This window comes from Pinus tabuliformis, chromosome 6 (genome assembly GCF_031772625.1).
Source record: "Pinus tabuliformis cultivar Carrire ecotype Pingquan chromosome 6, CPIR1, whole genome shotgun sequence".
Lineage (NCBI taxonomy): Eukaryota > Viridiplantae > Streptophyta > Pinopsida > Pinales > Pinaceae > Pinus > Pinus tabuliformis.
The window spans coordinates 1,384,541,153-1,384,557,471 of NC_142292.1; the positions used below are offsets into that span (position 1 = coordinate 1,384,541,153).

At 31.8% G+C, this 16,319-nt stretch overlaps 1 pseudogene; it reads left to right on the forward strand.

Moving 5' to 3' along the window:
- Window positions 1-6,850: 6,850 nt before the first annotated feature.
- LOC149263785 (aspartic proteinase nepenthesin-2 pseudogene) lies at window positions 6,851-8,466 on the forward strand (annotated as a pseudogene).
- Window positions 8,467-16,319: the final 7,853 nt, after the last annotated feature.

Sequence of the window (16,319 nt, forward strand, 5' to 3'; positions counted from 1 at the left end):
ATGAACCGCATAATTACATGTAGATGCACCAATTAACACAAAATGTTAAACTGAAAGAGACTTTTAAACAATGCATAGTCTCATACCACATAAATAGACTTGTCCTTCATGAGCTTAATGATATTTCATGGGACTTTCATGAATAGATCCAATTAAGGAAAACCTTTAGCGTCTATTCTAGGATGGTACACAATTAATTTAACCATCAATTTTGGATAATTTCAATAGAATATCGTGAAAATTTTTCTTATGACTTATATAGATTCCATCTATAATCGATATACTTTTATCTTTTATTTTTCCTCATGTTGTCCATCATCTATGGAAAGAGAACTTTTCATTTTATCTATTTTTGTTTGCCAATTACCTCATAAGGGTTTAACATTTCTTCCCTTCTTTTTTCATCCTTTATTAAGATATCTAGGAGTATAACCTTCATCCAACTAAGTTATGTCCTTGGATAGATTATTTTTATCATCATTAGTGTTATTTTATTAAGCTATGTCCTTGGATGCACTATTCATAACAATCGTACAACTCATAATCTATGAGAAAGTAACATGATGACAATATGGAAGAAGAGACCTATTAACCCACAACTAAACATAGAATTGAACTTTCTTTAGCCACCATTACCCCTTTCAACACTTGTATTCATATTCATATGACAAGATGACCACACCACTAAAATCCATCATCCAAACATTAAATAAAATAAACATAGTTTGCAAATATTACATTCATTAAGCTAAACTATAACCATCTAAAATTAAAACAATTTTAAATTTGAGCCATCAATGCATGGAAGCACACTAATTTACATGCATACAAATGCAGCTCATCATAAGAACATAATGAGCCATATATGCATGTAAGCACACAAACAAGTTATTCATGTAGGTAAGCACATGAGTGGTGAAAATTTAAGCCATCCCTATACGTAATCACATCATGAGTTTGGGACATTATCCTTGTTCATCCACAACACTTATTATATGAGAAGGATAAACATACAAAGTTCAAATCTTGATGTAAATCAAGCAACTCAGATGAGAGAACAATAGAAGGTATTAGTATTCTTATTCCTATGGCATGCATAAAAAAAAACCATACACACACATACATATACATATGAATAAATCCCATATGCAAATAGAAAGAAATATTTTTAATTGAAAAATTCCACCTAATTTTCAAACTCAGATCTTGGAAGATTGAGAGTGATTTTCAATAATATTAAACATGGGATTTCCTCCCAACGCCCCCAGTTAAGTTGATTACTGATATTTTGGCAAATTTTTGGTGAATTGGGAAAAATTCAATTCTAACTTGATAGTGATGCCTATTTGAGGTCGTCACCCCATTTTTATCAATTTCTGACCCATTCGATCCACCATTTTCTAGAGGATGAGATTGATAGAGGTTTATAGAGGGTTATTCTTCTTACCGCGAGCCTTTGGTCTTGTCTAATCAATCATGAATTACCAAAAACACCATTAAATCTATAGAGCATGGATGTCTCTCTTGTACCCCATTAGTCTTTAATGATATAGTCTCACTCCCATTTGGAAGTCTTCCTACCCTCATTTGACCGTCCTTCCAGCATTGCAATTGCATTTCGCTGATTATTTGAAAAGCAACATATAGCCTTGTAAAAATCATAAAGTCCCAACTCAAGCATGGGTTTCTCCATCATTTTCTCGTATAAGGTTTTTTTTCTAGCTACAAATGCCTGCATTTGAATTTCTATGAAGGTCCCTATTTTCGAAAATATAAAATGATCAGATGAAAAATTGAACCTATAAAACTACCCATCTATGTAAAAAGTTTCACCAAACACTGTTCCATTAAGCCCCAGTAAAGTAGGATTTTCAGGCGACCAGGGCACAAAGGCGCCATGTATTTCTTACCAAATCATACCGATGAACTACAATTTGAAGAATGAGTAAACCATTCGCAAATTGCTAATAAAATAAGTGAATTCCTTTCTGTGAGCTTGAATGTCTACGAAAATAGGAATCTGAATCTTGGGCTTCCATAAATTGGATTTCTTCATTGCTACAATTTTTGTGTTTGCATGGTTATACACAAATTTCTTACCATTACCATTTTCCAAATGATAAAACAAGTAACCTCATCATCACAACCTTGAAAGTTTGCTATAATAGGAATCAGAATCATTCTATTTTTACCGTATGGTAATCCGTTTAGGTGAAACCTTCAAAGAAAATACTTCACATGTTTCCTTCCAATGTCATTAAACTCAAACTGAATGGAAATAAGAATTCTTTAAAATGATCCTGCTAGTCCCCATCATGAATATCCTTTATGTTCCAAAATACAACGCAGCGTAATGCCATAATTAACAATGCGTTGTCCTATCGAAATTGGATAACCATTATCCAAACTAAATGTGTTTATGGCATGATAAGAAGGATCATATTTATCCACTGAATTCTTTCATAAAGGATTCTACAAACAATGAGGTGTTTCTAGAATGGCTATGGTCATTATTTGGTCCAGGTGTGGAAATTGATCAGAAATCTCACAAGAACACTTCCAAATCAATGGATAAGGCAAGTGGAAAAAAGACATTGTAGATCGAAAGTGAAACAATAGTCGAGAAAGATATCTTCTTCGAATATCAAATTTGGAAAGTCATATTGTGTGTTAAAACTACCAAAAACACACACTTTCTAAAACTACCAAAATCGAGCATGCCTTAGGAGTTCAAAGGTGTGGGGCTTTGTAAAGCACAACATTAGCTCATTTTGAGTTCATTTAATCATATATTTTCATGCATAAGGAGTTTAAATATTCAGTTGCACACTATAAAACTATTTTTATGAACACTAAATAACATTCTATAGGGTTTAGCCTCTATCCACAAGTCATAGAGCTGTCAATCAATGTTGCAAATATTTATCGTAGACACACCTCTACATGTTCTGCATTCCCAGTATAAATAAAAGGGCCCCGTCCTATAATGTACATCTATAGTTTCAGGTCATTCAAATTGCAAGGCCATTTAAATATATTTTTGTCCCTAATCACAAAATATTAAGCAAACATTTATGGATTTAGACAAATCATCTCAAACATCCTGATTTATCTCCAACATGCACTAGTCAATTTCGATCAACCCGTATAGATCGAGGTAGTTTGAGATCAAGTAACCTATAGAACTTTTTAGATGAAACAATATTTTCGTTAAACCCATTTTTTGACCCACAAAACCTCAGTTGGAAGTAAGACATAGTGAAGTGCCAAATTTTTCCAAGGAAAAAAATGTATTATTAAAGTGCTCTTCGAGATAACAATGAGTGGAGGATATCGAAGCATAGTAGATGAGCAAAAGGCCAGCTTGACAATCCTCCAGATGTCATTGTCAAGGCTTTGGGGTCGATCACAAGGATATTCGACTTTCCAATGTCCAAATGTAGTAACCATTACATTGCATTTAACTCATATTTGGAATTCCCTAATATCATGGGAGCTCAGGTGACATCAAGGAGCACGAAGTATTGTTTTTTTTCGGAGGTTGTTATTATTTTATCCACCCTTTCAATATTCAGGGTTCCCTTAATGTATGCCCCCACCTCACGAATCGTGGATCATGATAAAATGCTTGTGAGAATGGAAATCCCCCCATCCTAAATTAAATGTGTTAGTGTTGTTTTTCTTTTTGTTTTGACCTTTTAAAGTGTGAATTATCTATACTTATCAAGATATAGTTAAATTATAGTAGGAGAAGTTGTAGTAATTCTCCATTTATCGCATATACATTTGTGCTATGCATACACAGTAATACTTCCTCGTCAGTCATTGTCTCTCTTCTTCGCTAACATTTGTTAACACTTTAGAGAGATAAGAAAACCATCAAATACTGCAAACTTAAAGTGCAATCACTTTTTTGATTATATGTAAATGTGGCCATTCTAATTTGAGATAAATGATAGATAACCCATACCTCTTATCCTTATGTGCTAATTTCTTCATACATACTTCACAATTATGACATATTCCATTATTGATATTATCTAAATAGATATAGATCGTCTTAAAAGAACGGTAATACTTACTTATAGAGAAGAAATCTACAATCTATTTTATCACTATTCTTTCTTTACAAATTGTGAAATCATTGGCAAATATAAGAGAAAAATTATTTCTTCAATATCTAATGTTCTAAATCAGGGTTTCAAATCTCTTCTATTTTTAAGTGATCATTTTATGCAATTGGAAACACAAATAGTTACATGATTGCCACACAATATAGGAGATTCCACTCTTCCCATTAAAATATCAAACTTTCACTATTTCAAAATTCATAAATCAAATAACCTTAGTTCAGAATTACCTTTTGTTTCAATGTCCTCCTGCAATAGATCATTTGAAGATTTAGTTTAAACCTTAGGGCACCACTCTAGAACTCAGTCCAATAGGACCTACAACTCATCATTATAGATGTGGGTTGGCCTATAGGCCACAATATTTGAACTTAGAGCTCTGATACCATTTGTCACATACCTCCTTGACACAATATCAGCAACAACTTACAAATGTTCGAATCACTACATCTAACCTTGATTTGTTTTATATATACAGTAGTTGTCACATGCATAAGTATTAAATCATTTTAAACACAAAGATATCACATGAAATTATACTCATATGCTTAAAAAATTGACAACATGACATAAAGAGTAAAGAGCCAACATATAGAACATCTGATGCATTTAAATCAACTCATATTAGCAGGAAGAATGTCAATTGGAAAACCCAACACCACCAACCAACCTAGAACTAACTTCCTCCAGTTTAGCCTCGAGTTGAGAGTTCTTTTCATGGATCTACTTCCTCTTGTTGATGTCTTCAATGAGTATTTAGTACCCTCTTTCATGATATGGTTTTCTTTTCCAACTTCCCACTTTCATCGATCTTTTTATCCATTTTCCTAGGCCTTTCCTAGAAAAGCTCATCTTTCTCTCTTGCGAAGCTTTTCCTCATAAAATCTCTCCTTTCTCTCCCACAAGGATTTTATGTCTTTCTTAAACTTAACATCTTTCTCTAGCTAAGTAACTTAATGGATGTTTATCTCTCAATAAATTAAGTTTATCTAGAATTGGATCTAGAAGTATTATCATGAAAGAATTATCGAGTGTCATTCACCAATGGGATTTCATTTGGAAGCAATCTCATATCTTGTTGTCTCGTTTTCCAAGTGATTAAATTATCTTTATTTATTTAATAATGAAATATTTACTTTCATTGTTACACCTTAGATCTATCTTTTCTATTACAACTTAGCCTTAACTTAGGTCTGGCATGATGGCAACAAATTGTTACATACAACGAACGAATGTTACGATGTTGATGGCCAAAGGCCGTGACATCCCAGCGTCGCTCTGATACCAATGTAACGATCAAGGTTTATATACACATTGGAGTAACCATCAAAAGACTTGGACGACGTAAACATCCATAATATGATATTAATTGTATATTAAATATTGTATAGAAATTGATGTGTGATATGAAATGATTACAATGAGGGTGAGGGTTTACTTATATATCCTAGGGAGGTACCTTTTCACCAACGATTTTTCCCTTAGAGACAAATTTTCATTAACCAATTACAAATTAATCATTATTTATTATTATTATAGTTTTACATCATTTATATTATTTTATATATATTTTTATTCATAACAAAGAGATTTCCTCTTAAAGATATTAAAGAGGTTCTTTAATTGTATATGACATGGTATTTTTGGTTTCTTGCATCTTCCAAAGTGATGAAAAGTAACTGGGAAGTTGAAATTATAAAATGGGAAACATTTTTTTGTTTCCCTGATCAGATGAATATGATCTTCCTTACTTCGATTTAAAAATATTTTATTTAAATTATAATATAAGTAAAGTATACCAAAACCTTTTAAAAACATAAAATTTATTTATTATATTGGCAAAATATAAAACATTTCTGACATATTTAAATATTTTATTTTCCATAATAATATTTAAAAATTTAGTATTTTGAACTACAAATTATGACAAATCAAATTCATATAATATCTTAAATAAATAAAAACCTATACAGAAATGGATGTGATTTATATCAATTCTAATCAAAATTCGCTGATGTGATTTACTTCAAGGGACTTTACCAAATGTAAATGTCCATTATATACTTCAAGGGACTTTACGAAATACAAATGTCCATTATATATTTCATTAAATATTATATGCCACACATAATTCTCTTCATTCTGGATGTTTGAAAAATCTCAACGCGTTCCGATACGATCAACATCCTCGGGACCACAGAAATCAAATGATTTGAATATATAATTGGAGCAGACGTCATGGAAAATGTCATGCACACCTTGGTTTTTCGGTTCGACCACAATTCCAGGCAACACGGATGAATGCGTTGAAGGCGCGTGAACATTCCAATACATATATACATCAATCGCCGGTTAAGCTTTGTGACAAATTTGGAAAAGGAGAGACCACAAACGCGATTAAGACTTTGACCAATCACTTCAAATTTAATCTGTCCAGCATAGTTATAGTTATAGCATTTTTTTTATCAACATTGCCAACTTGAAATGCATTCCGGAACACAGCAAAGACTTTGAAAAGATCCCTTGCCACATAAAGAGAGACCCAATTGAATGGCTGCTATTGATTAACCAATCTATAAAAATTAAAATTTCCAATCCAATCATTGCGATTTCAGTTTTACATATATTCACGGTCAATAATATATTTGAAAGTTCTTACCTCTAATAGATGGATTATGACCTCCAATCAATATAAATACAATGCAATCCATTCATTCATGTTCATCCTCCTCCACCTATCCTACCCTTTGTGAAATAATATCTCTGCGTTGATATGGCTGGAGCTGCACAATCATCTGTTACATACAGTGCTGTTGCCTGCAAGCGCCTGCTTCTGCTACCTATTCCTTTGTTATTGCTGTCTGTATTTGTATTCCTTCCTTTGGTGGAATGTGAACAATTGAATGGATTGAGAATAGATCTTATGCGTAAAGATTCACTGTTCTACCCAAAAATGACATCCACTGAGATGTTGAAACGAGCAGTCAGTCGCAGTTATGTGAGACTTCAAAAGCTGGAGACCATATCTGCAGTTAGAAATAAATTGCAGGTTGGTGATCGAATTAAATGTGTCGAGTCTCAAGTAAGTGCAGGAGATGGAGAATTTCTTATGAATATTTCCATTGGTACGCCATCTTTACCTTATTATGCAATTCTGGACACTGGAAGCGACCTGATATGGACGCAGTGCAAGCCCTGTGAATATTGCTATAAACAGCCAACTCCAATCTATGATCCTTCCTTGTCTTCCACGTACGGTAAGGTCCATTGCAAAAACTCTCTGTGTGATAGCTTTTCCTGCTCTAATGCAACCTGCAACTACGGCTATAGTTATGGTGACTCCTCCTTCACGAAGGGAATCCTTTCGTATGAGACCTTTACTCTTTCTTCTCGAAAGGTTTGGCGTCTTGCGTTTGGCTGTGGCCACAATAATTCAGGAGTTGCATTCGGGCAAGCAGGTGGATTGGTAGGGTTTGGACGAGGCCCTCTCTCCTTGGTCTCTCAGTTGGGCAAATCCAGGGGAAATAAGTTTTCTTACTGTCTCGTCTCTGTTAATGATTCTCCTTCCAAAACCAGCACTTTGCTTATAGGGAAGCATACTAAGTTGAATGCCCCAACGGTCAGTTCGACTCCTTTTCTTCAAAGCACCTTAAATCCAACGTACTATTATCTTTCATTGGAAGGAATCAGCGTTAATGACAATTTATTAGCAATTCCTGCTGCTACTTTTGATCTTCAATCTGATGGCTCTGGCGGAATTATCATAGACTCTGGAACGACTGTCACTTATCTGAAACAGAATGTTTATGATGTTGTGAAGGAAGCCTTGAACTCATCGATTAATCTCCCAAACGCCGATGGCTCTAGCGTCGGCCTGGACCTCTGCTTCCAAGTCCAACAGGGCTTTTCAAATCCAAGCTTTCCCACTGTGATCTTCCACTTCAAGGGAGCAGATTTCGTTTTGTCCAAGGACAACTACTTATACGATATTGGAAATGGGGTGCTCTGCCTTACAATGTTATCGAATGGAGGTATTACTGACCTCTCCATATTTGGAAATCTCCAGCAGCAGAATTACCAAATACTCTATGACAACCGCAAGAACATGCTGTCTTTTGCACCCACAGTTTGTGGCACCCTGTAACTGACTTTTTCAGTATATGCTGCACGTTACATATTTTTTTTCCCTCCGCTCCATCCTCTGTAACAATGAAAGGAAGCAGTTAGATTTTATTTGTAGAACATGTTGCAGGCTAGCTGTTTTTGTCCTGCTGGTCATGAGGACGAGAATGACCTCGTGAGCCGTGTATTTATGCATTCTGTAATAAAGATGAACATGGAATATCCTCGCCATGCCGACCATGGAAGCTTTACTGGGGATATATGACTAGCTGATTTAATATTTGTATTCATTTTTTATGTCAGTTTATTGAGGTTGAGGACTCTATATTTAATTAACTAATTTTTAATCGCATATTTTGTGCTATTATTTTATTAAGGTTAAATAGTTATTATCTTCCAACAAGTAAATAGCATCCCGAGTGGAGGCTTAAAATATGAATGGTTAATTGAGGTCAATTCTCAGTCTCCGCAGATTCTCAATCTGTGAATAAAGTGCACATGGATATGTAAAGTTGTGGCCACCTTTTAATCCGTTTGGACATCATATTTCAGAAAAAGAGAACAATCAAATCACGAGTTCCAGTAGATATAGAGAATATGATGATATAAGAGGAACTACGGTTTAATGAATTTTCACTTTATTCTATTTTCCGTAGACTTTCATAATGATTAATCAATACATTGTTCAGTAATTTCTTAACGAGGGGTGTCGATTTCTCTCGTAAATGACGGTTGATATGATATGAGAGAAAAGCTACGGTTTACTGATTTTTCAATTTATTGTATTTTCAGTAAACTTTAACAATGATTAATAAATACAGTCACTGATTTCCTAACGAGGGGTGCCAATTTTTCTGGTAAATGACGGTCGCTGTGTGGGAGTGTAGGTCTTGAAGGGTTGAGTATATTTTTTTATGGCACTTTAAAATAGGAGTATATTTATTTTTTATCTCATCCTTTCCTTTTTCTTACATAACTGTAGTTTCACTATCAAAAGTGGGTTATTCAATGAGTCGTTGAAACGCCGTTGTCTCATATTTAGAATTTGTTGAAATAGCAATACTCACTACTTTCATGGTCGACCAAAATAGTGTTGAAAAGTCAACTCGATGGGAATTCATTACTAGATTTGAGAAATATTTTGAATACACTTGCATTCATTTCCTCTATGTCCATAAATTCTCAACCATTGATTAAAGTTCACATGGATAGGTAAAGTTGTGGCCACATTTTAAATGGATTGGAAACGATAATTAAATCAAGTATGGAGTACAACCATCTATCGGATATGATGATATTAGAAAAGGAAAAACCTCCACCTTGTTTTAAAGATGAAATGGAACTTAATTTTGGAGAAGAGGGTGGCAAAAACATTTTAATTTTAGATTTTCAAAGACAAAATTGGCTACGAAATCCTCACAAACTGATTGCATAAAAAAATGTTCTTAATTTTAAATTAAGAGAAAAATATGATATTTATGGTGTAAATATATTCTATATTTATATTTATGAATTTGGAAATATACTATATTTATATTTATAAATTTGGAATATTTTTATATAGTTTTTTTTAATTATAAATGGTTATTGCATTTAATTACGTGTTATTTTAAAGGAAATTGTTGAATGGTTAGTTTAATGATCATTCAAAATAACTTAATGCATAAATTTAATATTTTATATATATATAGATTTTTTTGGAATTTTAGTTCATTAAGAATAAAACATACTAAAAGTAAATGCACATTGATACAATTAGAACTTTGGAAAGACTTTGAATTCAAAAAATGCAACTTTAACCAATAAGAATATTTATTGATGATGATGATGATGGTTAACGTCCACTGAGACCAAATATTATTCTCCCTATACAATCTTTTTAGATTTTAATTTCTTTTATAATATTGGACAACAATTACCATATCCATATTTCATAAACCCAATGAAGTGAAATTATTCCATCACAACTATCCTAGACTATTGACCACTTATTTATTTTCCCCTACATCCCTTCTAATCTTCAAAGTGTTGGAATTTATAAAATACGAATTATCGAACAAATTATTTTTGGTTGTTTATATATGTTGAGTCTTCAATAAGAGTTTTTATCACACAAAAAGTCATCCCTTAGTCAGAATTACTAGGATTATGAGAATACACCATGTTAGTATAGTATTACTATATTAAAATCAACTCTTGCTTCTCAAACCAATGAAAATATTGTAAAGAACCACTTTTCCTAAGTTATTTTCATTAATTTTACCAATTTAATGAAAGTAACTTATAAATCAATTAATTTTATGTTATGTTCATTACTTTACCTTTTCACCTTTTCCTATGAAGGTGATTGAGTTATTTTTAGCCACTTGACCCATTAATGCAGAATTAATTCAATACATCATTTACTTATAAATTATTTTCACTAGTTATCTTAGGAACTTGTTATTTTGAAGTTAGTTGCATGTAGTAAACTTTAATAGAGATCTTTTCATAGTCTCCTCTAGTATTTAATTAATTGAAAGAAAAATTACCTTAAAATACCAAAAGGGTTTAGACCTAGCTTTAGCACAATACACATTTTTTATTATTTGGACCATATCAAATCTAATAACTATTTTTCTATAAATATGGGAGGTTTTCTAATAAATTCACATCACCATTTCGTCATCTACATTATCACATGTCTTCGTTAGAGATATGGCAGTTTTTAGTTCTCACACCTTTCTATCCAACATAAGAGATATATAAAAAGGATTCTTCAGAGGTGCAAGATACAACAAGAACCCTCCCAAGGAAGAGGTTAAATGAGAACCACATCTTCCAACAATCTCTCCGTTATTGTATTCAAAATTTTCTTCGATAATTGAAATCACATTTTTCTTCCGTGTTTGTTGTTCTTAAATGGTTTTTTTTAAAGAATATCCTTTGCAAAGTGTAATCATATTTCTAATTAGAGTTTGCAGTCCATATTTTTTAACTATTGTATTTGTACAACCACTAATAATTTTTTTTGCTAACGTTTGTCATGAAAAGGAGACAACATCTTGGTGACTCCATTAGAATGTGAGCTATATTAAAGTCGTAAGTTATGCAGTAGTTGTTAAAATCTTGATTACTCATTTTTTATTTTATTTTCTAACTATTTTTTGACTAATAAATTATGTTATTCCTTTCCTACCATGTGTATAGATTATGATTCTAAACATTGATAGATGACACTAGAAAACCACTTTTTGATATCAAATGTTGATACTGATGTAGATATCCTTGTGAAAACATGCATCAGCCCAATGCAATTGTTAGGATGGGGGATACTTATGTAATCCCAATGAAACCCATGTTAGTTATATGAAAGAATCAAAATTTTGAGACAAAATAAAAATCCATTTTTTTGTTATTTTCTTGTAGTTGCTATTCATTTGTTGTATGTGTTTTTCTTATGTTTTAGTAGACCCTTATTTATCTTACATTTCTTTTTTCTTGATCCAAAGATTAGTAACAAGATCCGTAAGCGATTTTAGTACTTCTTTAGGAAAAGGATCTCTTAGCAACCATCCTATTTGTGTACTAATATAGGCTATAAAATACATTGAGTTAGAGATAAGCCTATTTCCACCTAGGCATCATATCAACAGAGGCTATTTTTGGGGTTGAGCATCAATCCATCAATAAGACATCCTTGTAATTATCCTTCTCTTTCTTGTTTTCTGTCTATATTTTCCTTGTTGTTTGCAACCCAAAATCATATATGTTAGCAGTAGACATTCCAAAAGTTATACTTACAATAGAAGGAAATGTTGGACATAATCCTTGAATATTTTTTTCCTCGTAAAGAAAACTGTAAATAGTTTAGAGAAGTAGAAGATGAATGCACCTTTGGATAATGTAATGAGGAGTCACTTAACTGTACAGCTTTTAGTGGACAAAAATAGAATTTGTCTTGTGAATTTTCTCCCTAAAATTGACAATAATATCAAAGCATTGCTGGTTCATATAGCAACACGATTACCTCTATTTCTTGCAAAAATTCTCTTCTGACTCCTCTACGAGACCCTATCCACTCTATAGCTAGAATTATTGTACCCTTCTATCATATTAATTTAGTTTTTCAAACATATACACTCCCTCATTGAATCTATTGGTGACTCTTCTTGAATCCTAATGCTCGACACCTCTACTCAATTTCATACCCATGATTCTCCCAAAAGATACTAACCACTACAACATCAAAATTATTTTTAGCACTGTTAGTTTTCATAACCATTTCCAACTGATTTCTCTATGTGCCAAGCACTCTCCTTAATTGATGATATGAGAGTTTCAAATATGACATGAATTAAACTGTACGAGGATACAATCATGCACTTTTCAGAATGATTGCATGGCTTCTTCCTTATTTAAGCTAGCTCACCATAGAATCACACACTACTAAGAAATTTATTTATTTTTGCCTTGACTATGTAAACAAGAAGTGTATTTCTATTTTTTTTACTAAAATTAGTTAGTTTCACCCCGCACTATTACATCTTAGTGTGCCTTATAATTTTATGTAAACATATGTGAAATATGATATTCATACAAAAACACTAGTAAATCAAGATCCCATTCACACAGGAGGTTGAATCTCACTCAACTAGTGGAGTGAGAGAGAAAAGCAATCAAAATTCTCTAGGAAACTGAATCAAGAGAGAGGCAATGGGACCATGTCAAGTATAGTTAGTCTATATGTTTCCTTTTCAAATGTATCATCTCAATGTAACATGGTGATGTCATATAAGGATAGAATCATTTGTTGGCACAATGAGAAAACACATCCATTTGAGTTTCATATCACTGGTTTGGAAGCAAGGTTGATGATATTGGCCAAGTCTAGTTGTATTAATCTCTCCTTTAATTTGATGTTGGGTTTATATTATTTGATTTCTAAGAGACACTATTTTGAGGCTTTATATCCCTACTCAAAAAGTTACATGCAGTCATCAATGGTTTCTTCATTCAAAATGCATTCCCTCATCTTTGTTTTGGGAATAACATTGATTGTTAAGGAGGACTACCAAGAGTTGTCTAGAAAGAATAAGCACACTAACGGGTCCTTCAATTACCTTTCTAATTTTTTATAACCACCATATATCCATCTTATGTATGGATCTAATATGAGCCAAGTGGGATCAAATTTATTCATGTATAAACTTATTCAGAGTGTAAAATACAATGTCTTATCTTTCATTATTTAAATTCTATTTTTGAATGCTATATAGAGTGTAGATAGGACCACCTATACGTTTTAACCATAAAATATTAATTTGTTCATGGTATATACATAAATTTTTTTTAAACAATGTATAATATATACATAATTAACATTAAAATATTTTAGATAACATGTACATCGTGACTTTTTATACTGCAAATTAAAATATATTTTTATTATTAATATATTTTTAACTATATGTCAATATTAATTCGTATTAAAATATTCTATTGATAACCCACATTGAGTAATTTTTATATACAACATTAAAATAGTTTACTTTAACAATTTTTTCCTATATAGATATATATGAAGTTGAATTGACATAAATTAGTTAACATAGGTCTTCAAATAGTTTATTTAAATGCTGAAATATTTTTGAAAAGTACAAGATTTAAACATTTTACTCACACATTTTTTTTACTTCTACTTAATTTACAACACATTCATTTTTTTTATTACACCTCATACTATTTTTACCCATAATTTTTATTTTTATTTTAAAGGAGCACTAATAGACAAACAAACTTACACATCCCCTCATACTAGGTTGTAGAATGAGCCTCTAGGCTCAAAGACAATTAAAAGACTATTTTTTTAATTATAAATTAAGGATTATTTAAACACTTCTGAATTATCATGTACTATATATACCTAGACAACTATGTAAACATAGATTTAGTTATTTTTTTGGACTGATAAGAACAATAATAATGATTACAAGGCACGAGTCTTCAAATACTTTTTAAAAAGGTTACCATAAATAATTTTATCTAAATAATAATGAAATGATAAGATTGCCCTAAATAAATTTGATTCTAAAAATAAATGATTTATTTCAACTAGAATGGAAACAATATCACTTATAGCCTATTTAACTAAAAATACATGGCAATGAAATGAACTTTATTGTAATTAACAAAATAATATTCCTCTAATGAAATCAAATGACTAGACTTCTTTAATTATCTGTGTAGGAAATAAAATTACTAGTTGCTTCGCAAAAGGAAATGACTTTAGAAAGAAACCACTCGTGCAAGGGAAGGAAAATAAACATCACATGAACTCACAAATATATGCTTATGAGAATCTCAAATTTTAATGAGATGAGCACTAGACTCAAGAAAAACCATAACAATATAAACTAGTTTAGAGCCTTATCCTAAACTTACACAACCTTGATGCAATCAACATACCTTGTAACTAAGAATTTCTCTATATTGGATCATACTAATAAGTACTCGGTTGAATAAAAAATATAAAGTAACTATTCCATGTGAAAGTAGAAAAATATATTATTGTAGTCAAATTTTCCATTCCTAAAATTCCAATTGTGAGTTAATGCTTTTAATTGCACAAAAAACAATAGGATGCAACTTAATAACTTAATCACTAAACACTAGATCATAATAAGATACAACAAACCTAGCTAAGGATGGGGGCCTAGATCTATAAACTACTACGAATAAAAATTTGTGGATGCCTCGATTTAAGTATTCATTCTCTGGAAAAGAAGTTGTAGAACACAAACAACTTTATATTGAATAGTAATGGGCTTACAATATATCAACATTACAACCAAAGTATTCTCTCCTATTCAAGGTGAGTAGGATATTTATACAAAATTGAAACTATCCATCCTTGGGAAAGGATTTCATCGACTTCCATTAGAATCTAATATTCTCGTGATGTTCCAATTTATTGACTTTAATAGGAAACTGGTTCCAGTAGTTGACCTAAAATATGAATTAAATTCTCAAGATGTTTCAAGTTATTGATTCTAATAGGAAACAGGTTCCAACAATTGACCTAAAATATGACTTATATCCTCACAATCTTTCAAGTTATCGACTCTAATAGGCAATAAGTTCCAATATTTGTCCTAAAATATGACTCATTAAAAGGCATCCACACCAGCTTATTACAACCAATGGTAGCTATGAAGAAACTACTACACACAACACACCATGGTCATTATAGCTAGAAAATAGATGCATTGCAAGATACAATTATATCATTTGATTGTTCCAAACAAGAAGGTATCATAGCTATATGTTTTTCCTTTACCAAAAAATGGCGCCATTTCATCCAAATATCAACAACATACCTAGTTATGGTAGTGTTGGTGAACAACATTAGTGTGACAACAATGGTGATTAGTGGTGTAATAGACATGGTGTATTAGTGGAATTAAAACCACACTGACAAATGGTGTGGCAACAATACTCACCAACGATGTAATAAAAGTGGTGACAATTAGTGATACAACAATATTGACTAGTAGTGTAACAACAATGTTGATTATTAGTGTAACAAAAGTGATGTATTTTAGGTGTAATAGAAATGCTGACAAGTAGTGTCAGAACAATCATGATAAGTGGTGTAATAAAATCCCTCATATGCCATCCTAGGGTAGTGGCCCATAAACCTTTCTCAGGAGTAAGTTATGAAGGCTTATCTCCCTTAATCACACTAGCATAATTCATCAAAATGAAATGAACAATAGGGGAACATACCTTAGAGAAAATATATCATTATATTGAAAAGTGATATAAACAATGCTTTCAATTGTAAATAAAAATTATTATAAAAGAATAATATAGGCATGTAAAAGATGTCAACGCAAGAACCCATAATCTACTCCCAATAAAAGATTTTGCATGTCCTCATGCAACCAAATGATTAATCACAATTTGAATCGAAGTAGGAGTCATAATGGAATTATGAAATATTAAAATATAATTTCCCTTGACCATTAGATGGGTAATATCCTTCATTACACTCAATGTATTTCCAATAGACAGCCTCCAATATCC